We start from the raw sequence: 7,544 nt of genomic DNA, 5'->3' as shown, positions 1-7,544 counted from the left end.
TCATCGAAGGAGAAAAGAGAGATTAAAGCATTGCCTAAAGGGCGTACGGAGATTAGGATAGTATTCTAAAACTTTTAGTGGAAAATATGGTAATGTGTTTAATTTCAAAGAGAATAAATATAATTAATGCAGGCACTGGAATACAGAGGAAATACGGGCTACCTAACCTCAAGCATGTCAGATGCACACTAAGTCAACTGAGGGTTGTAGTGTCCTGCAACCCCAGTGTTCCAAATACATGGGTCTAGAAACCAAGCAATGGAAGTTAAGTGTCCCCACCTAATGATACTCCCAGGGGGCTACTTGGGGAGTGTGTGCTTCTGGTCCCTGCAAGTACAAATTGTTTAGATGTAGAAGTCCTGACTCCTGAAGGGCTAACTTTTCCAGAGATAGGGCAAAGGCTTAATGACCTTCCAGCCACAATGCTACCTGGAATTTCAGTACTTTCATGCCAAGGAGAGGAATTACCACCATAGCAGGTGGAATTCACCCAGGTGATCGTTGTTATTGTTTGGGCCCAGGAAGCAGCATACACAGGTGTCTTGCTGTGCTCAGTCAGTGGCTGGGGAGCAGCCCAGGAGCAATCTCAGTGTCAACACAGTGGTGGTTGCAAGTGGCTGTCGTTCAGTCACTCTCCCCGCAGACCTTGGGTGAAGCGGCCTCCTTTAGCTGAGGAATATACTCTAAGAAGGTTGAGGCTGAGGGCTGTCAGATGGCCATACAGCCCATACCTGGAAGCATAAAGCTTTAATTCTGAGATGCATTAGTGGAAGATGCAGCACAGCATTTTCTTACTGTCCACTGCTTTGGCCATTTGGATAAACTTCTGTGTGTAATTTCAGCGAGTGGCAACTTCATTGTTTCCTGGGCCTTTTTTTAGGGATAGAGGTTAATCAGGTAAAGTATTTATGAGAGGAGAATCAGTCGGTTGAACTATAGCCTCTTCTACTGAAGGTCATATCAAGGTCACACTGGTATGCAATGTGTTCCCCTTCTACTGCCCATTCTCAATTCGACCATAAATGGTCAAATGCACAAGCTGTCACATGAAAAGCAAATGATGACCATGCTCAGAACACTCAGGGTTCAGGAAGAAGCTCAACTCACCACGTCAATCATCCCAACTAGCAGAGATGTTATCCGGGGCTGAGGGGATTGAGAATGAGGAGACTCATAGGTGCTTTGGAAATAAACAAAAGAAACATGTCATTTAAAGGAGAAAGAGCCAAGATATTTAAATTCATATTTGTGTTGGAGGCCTACAATGTCGACTTAGTTCTGAACCAGTGATGCATCTGTCACAGACAAGAGCCTGCCATGCTGAGGAGTCTTCTCAGGGCCCCCTTCATATCCTTGTTCCTCAGGTTGTAGATGAAGGGGTTCAGCATGGGTGTGACCATGGTGTACATCACTGAGGCAATGACACTTCTCTGGGAAGAAGGTGTCAAGCAGAACTGAGGTAGACCCCAAGTCCTGTTCCATAGAACAGACAGACCACACAGAGGTGAGACCCACAGGTGGAAAATGCTTTATTCTTGGCTGAAGTGGAGGGCATCCTCATTAAAGAGGTGACAATTTTAGAGTAGGAATAGAGGATCCCCATGATGGGAAACACCCCCAGCAACACAGCCCACAAATACAAGCAGATATTATTGATGAGGGTATCAGACTGGGCCACCTCAAGAATCTGAGCCAGGTCACAGAAGAAATGTGTGATTTCAGTTTCTAAGGAGAAAGTCAGCCTCAATATAAGTAGAACATGAACCAAGGCAACCAGGAACATGATCAACCAAGACATCAGAACCAGGAGGGCACAGATGTGGGGGTTCATGATGACCGTGTAGTGCAGGGGGTGGTAGATAGCCACAAACTGGTCATAGGCCATCACGGTCAGGAGGAAATTATCCAGTCCACCAGACATCATGAAAAAATACACCTGAGTGAGGCATCCCATGTAGGAGATGTCTTTTACGTGTACGTTGATGTTCACCAGCATCTTTGGGATGGTGGTGGAGGTGAAACAGCTGTCAACAAAGGACAGGTTGGAGAGGAATAAGTACATGGGGGTTTGGAGGTGGGAGTCAGAGCTGACGGCCAGAATGATGAGCAGGTTCCCAAACATCGTAACCAGGTACATGGACAGGAACAGTCCATAGATAATGGGCTGAAGAGAAGGATCTTCTGACAGACCCAAGAGGAGAGATTCTGATATATCTATGTGGTTTTCTGGTGCCATGTAGTTAGTGTGTCTGCTGGGGAAGGAGGAAAATGGAACTTTTCATGAAAAGACAACTGGCACCTCAGCTAGTTATCACATTACAGTGTCACCCTTGGATGGAGGCTGTTTACACCCAGTAGAGTCCTTTCAAAAGCTGTGATTCCCTTAACCGAGGGGTAGCCCATTTATATTTTGAATGTGTAGAGTTGTTTAGATTTCCTTCCACTTAGCAGAAATCCCTCTATTTCATCATCTCCTTACAAGTTTTCCTTGTAATAAATGAACCTCTGGGCATTAACCTATTTCTTTGATGGACTCCTTCCGAATTATGAAAGCCTTATCCTGTCTTTTCTTGAGAATCCCTATTCTGCCTTCATTCTAATGGGTGTACAGTAGTCATTAGCACATGGAGTTTCAACTGAACCTTTTTTCTGTGACTTGACATTTCCTATTGATGGGACAGTTACCTCTTAGTGTCTTATTTTTGTTCTGCAAATGTCATTATTAGTATTACCTTGTTTGTGAGGTTTAAACATACTTTTCTGTACAGTCTCAATGAATAATATTTGTCATTATTATTATTAAACTCCTCCTTTTGGGATAATTATTTTGGATAGGTAACTATTCCAAAATACAGTATAGAGATAATGAAGACATTGTTTTATTGGGTCAGTGTTCCAGCAATAGAAATATTGACCCACCAACTTACTATGGTGTGACTGCTAGAAAGTTATTTAAATTAGTAGCTGTAGATACCTCACCTCTAGAATGGGAGTAGTAAATATGCCCTATATTTATTGAAGGGTAAAATTAAACAAGATGATGCATGTCATTATCTACCCTAATTCCTGAGACATAAAAATGGACAATTCATAATTGTGAGATTCTGTTATTACCATGAAAATCAATATGTCTTGCATGCCCATCATTTATCAATAAACAGAGCAACTATCAGGATGTAATTCTGATCATTATATATATATCAGGTCTCTTACTTTTTTTCTCCCATCCAAGTACTAACCAGGCCCGACCCTACTTAGCTTCCAAGATCAGACGAGATTGGGCGCATTCAGGGTGGTATGGGCATAGACTCTTACTCTTTTGACGGCCATACAGGACTTCTGATTAATGAAGATCCTATGTCTCCTTTTTTTCAGAGCATGCCTGCTAGGTGAATTCTCCCAAGAAGAGGAAAAATCAAGTGGACTGCATATATCAAAGGAGGAAGGGAGAACAGAGTAAAACATAAAAATAAAAGACAAGGTATGTGTCAAGTGGGGTGCCCATATGGGTATGCTCTCAGTTGGAGATGTATTAAAATCAGCAAAGTTAATCACCAACATATATAATCAATAGATGGGATTGAAAAGTATTCAAAACTTACTTAAATATAATCATCCTAGAAAAACGAAAAGACAATTTTGACATTTAGATATACATATTTACATTATCCACAATAGAAATAAAAACTGTGTTACTAATGCAAAGAGGAGTTTCTTAAATAAGACAAAAAATCGTGGAGGACAAATCTAGTGTGGGAAGTTGCATAGGTGGGACTTCTCTGAAATAAGAATATTTGAACTGAGAGAAGTATGGTCATTGTTAATCAGCAGAAGTAAGAAAGGAATAAACTTTCTAGGATGAGAGAACAGAATGCTAGATGGCATATGGCTCAGTGAGTTACAACAGGAATTTGAAGGACCAGTGACACTGAGAGCAAGGAAGGAAAGTCAGGAAAACAGAGTTTGTGGGCCCCACAACAGAGCATCCTCTGATCTTTCTTGATGTGCATCTCATGTCAGTAATTTTATGTTTATTTGTGGGACTGACTGTGACTGTTTTTTTCTTATTATTTTTCTTTGCACGGATGTAGGTCTATTGGTGCCTGTCATATCGTAGAGGCTCAACCAACACAAATGTTAGATGTATAATAATGAGTGAGACCAAACGTGTCAACAGTGACACAAAACAGAAATCTCAGAGCTCATCCCCTTCATGAATGTAGACTCAAAATTGAATAGTGAGGATAAATAAAATGCACTCATGTCGATTTTAAAGGAATAATACATGATGAGCAAGTAATACCTATTCTAGGAGGGGGAAACTGGGTTCGTGTTAGGATGTTTGTGAACATAGTATATCACAAACATAGGTTCATGAAAATATTCATAATCACAGTGCAAAAAATATATTTGAGAACATGGAATAGTCATTTCTGTGGTTAGCAGCCAGGGCAGAGAATCTGCAGATACACACACAGAAAAATGAGGACAACTTCTTAACCCCATAGACGATGATTGTTTCAAAATCACAGACAACAGGATATTCTACATTAACATACTAGAACATTTGTGTTCAATTTATGATGAGGAGAAGGCAGGCTACTCCAACATCAATGATTCGATACTCTCATGGACATTCATATGTTGGTAAAATGGGAAAAAGAAATTGGCTTGCATGCCAATGGTCAGAACTAAGTATGTTATATGTATTATATTATAGACATGGAAATGAAAAAGTAATGACGACAACAAGAACATACAACTATTCAGTGATTTCAGTAAGTCACACCTGCCAGCAGTAATAGTTATGTGAATTAGAAATCTGATCTATTAAGAACAAAATATTCAATACCTTGTGCATAATCAGTCTTCCATGAATAGTTAATGAATAAGTGATTGGAGACAGGAAATGTAACAGGAACTTAAAATATTTGGGAGAGAGTGGAGAAGCTTTGAAGACTGCACAGAGAATGAAGTATGCAAGAAATGGCCATTTCTAGCTCTTACTGGAAGGAGATTCTAGATTCATGAAAGAAAGGAAAGCAAACACAAAGAGCTGGAAAAGACCAGTCTCCATGGGAACTACCTTCAAAGTCCAAGGACTTCCATCTGCATAGATTAAAAAAAATATAAGACTGTCCCCATCTCCTTATTCTAGAGAAAAAGCCCATCACACACTTTCCTCTTTTCCTTCTTACCCCACTTGCCCTCATTGTGTCGGTAGGAATCTCTCTGGTGAATATCACTGAAGCTTTCTCTTCTCCAAAGTCTGTCCCTGGGAATCTCAATTGGGTTTTCATGTAGTCTGGAATCAGGGAACTATAGTTGTAGGGCAGTGGGGCAGGTTTAACATTTCTAGTGTCTTCAGGGTTGAATTCCCAAAGCAATTCATTAAATGAATTGTTCCATTGTCTTTCCAGCCTCCAAAATCTTCACCCCCCGGGGACACGAAGAAGAAAGCAGAACGGAAAGTTTTCTGTCAATATTTTGTGGACAGAGACAGCATAGAGGAAGTTGGATTTATTTCCCCCAAGGGGGAAACTGTTCTTCCTTTGGTTTAATTTAAAAGTCCCAAGGTTTCCCCTTCCAGAAAGTTTAATTGCTATAAGCAACCAAATTCAGGCATCATCTCTCTGTGATGTGCCATGATTTAGGAAAATTTGGAGATTTTGTGGAGTTCTTGGTGTCCACAATGTTATAGAGGCAAAGAGGTCCTTTCTTTCTAATTTTTTTCTTAATATTTAAACTACTTTATGAAGGTCTGATTGAAAAGTAAAAAGCTGTACATATGCAGTGTATACAACTTGATGAGTTTGGGGATATGTATATATCCGTGAATCCATCACCACCATGTGGCCAAAGATATGGCAATCACCTCCCAAAATTTCCTTCAATCCCCTTTATGTTTTAATGTGTGATAATCACATTTAACATAGGATCTTCATTTTAGCAAATTTTCAATAAACAATACATGATTGTTAGCAATAAGCACTAAGCTGTGTAGTAGATCTCCAGGACTTATTTCTCATGCATCTCTATTTAAAACCCCATAAGATTTGAGAGTTATCTTCCCATTTCCTCTCTCCAGTCCCAAATAAGTAGCATTCTCCTCCAAAGAAGTCCTTCTTTAGGAAAGCAAATTTGGGAGGAATATTTCTTCTGAGAAAATGAGTAACAAAATCGGGACAGGAAAATCTCCTTTGACATTTGCTGGAGACATGGGAGACTTTGTTGATATTAGGGCTTCATTTATTTATTTATTATTATTTTTTTGAGACAGAGTCTTGCTGTGTCTCTCTGGGTAGAGAGAGTGCCATGGCATCATCACAGCTCACTGCAGCCTGAAGCACTTAGGCTCAAGTGATTCTCTTGCCTCAGCCTCCTGAGTAGCTGGGACTGCAGGTGCACCATGATGCCCATCTAATTTTTATATGTTTAGTAGAGACAGGTCTTGCTCTTGCTCATGTTGGTCTTGAACTCCTGAGCTTAAGTGGTCCTCCCAGAGTGCTAGGGTTACAGGTGTGAGCCTGCACGTCTGGCCTGGGGCTCCATTTATTACCTCTATACAGAAAGACAGGACAATAATAATCCAGGTACAGTGGGTGGAAGAGTGAGGATTGAGGACATATAGGTGTCATATACACACAGGTATACAGTTTTTCAATGAAAGGAAGAAGAGAAATAAAGCAAAACCTAAAGACAGTATGGAGTATTGGACAGTTTTACAAAAATGTCTTAACTGGATGATATGGGAACATGTTTAATATCAAAGAGAATAAATATAATAAATGCAGGCTTTCGAACACACAGTAAATACCCCCTACAAAATTTACAGGAGTTTATATATACTGTCAATCAAACAAATATCATACTGTATGATAACCTGATATACAGAATACATGGATCCAGAAAGCAAGGGTTGGAATCACAAATGTCCTTGCCTAACATTCCTCCCTGGGAGCCGCTTAGGGAGTTTGTGCTTCTTGTCTCTGCAAGTCTGGCTTCTCTGGATTTAGAAGTCTTGACTCCTAAAGGGATGGCTCTTCTAGAGACAGGACAAAAGTCCTGGACCTCAGAAGCTCTTCACTCTTGCAAGGAACATTTTAATAGTGAAGGCCCCATTTGACACTCTGCTATACTTCCTGCCAGGGTGTTTTAGAGTCCCGAGGACCAGGGATCAGCAGACAAAGAGAGTCAATATCATTTTTTCTTTAGTGGCTTGATTGACATACCATAAAATACACCCATTTAAAGCACACAGTTCGATAATTCTTTGTACATTCACAGAATTGTGCAACCATCATATTGATCAAATCATAGAATATTTTCATTTTCACCAAGGAAACATGGCACCCAATAGCAGTCACATCCCATTGTCTCCCTTTCTCCCTACCCTAGGCAACCACTAATCTGTTTTATGTCCTTACTGGCTTGTCTATTTTGGACACTCCATATAAATGGAGTCATACACTCATATACTATGTTGCCTTTTGTGTCTTGCTTCTGGCAGTTTATGTGTTTTCAAGGTTTATCCAAGTTGTCTC

At 40.2% G+C, this 7,544-nt stretch overlaps 1 pseudogene; it reads right to left on the bottom strand.

Annotated features, from left to right (window-relative positions):
- Positions 1-1,298: 1,298 nt before the first annotated feature.
- On the bottom strand, positions 1,299-2,236 carry LOC123635826 (annotated as a pseudogene).
- Between the last annotated feature and the right edge of the window lie 5,308 nt (positions 2,237-7,544).

The sequence above is a fragment of the Lemur catta genome, chromosome 1 (assembly GCF_020740605.2).
Source record: "Lemur catta isolate mLemCat1 chromosome 1, mLemCat1.pri, whole genome shotgun sequence".
Lineage (NCBI taxonomy): Eukaryota > Metazoa > Chordata > Mammalia > Primates > Lemuridae > Lemur > Lemur catta.
This window is presented reverse-complemented; position numbering and strand designations above follow the sequence as displayed.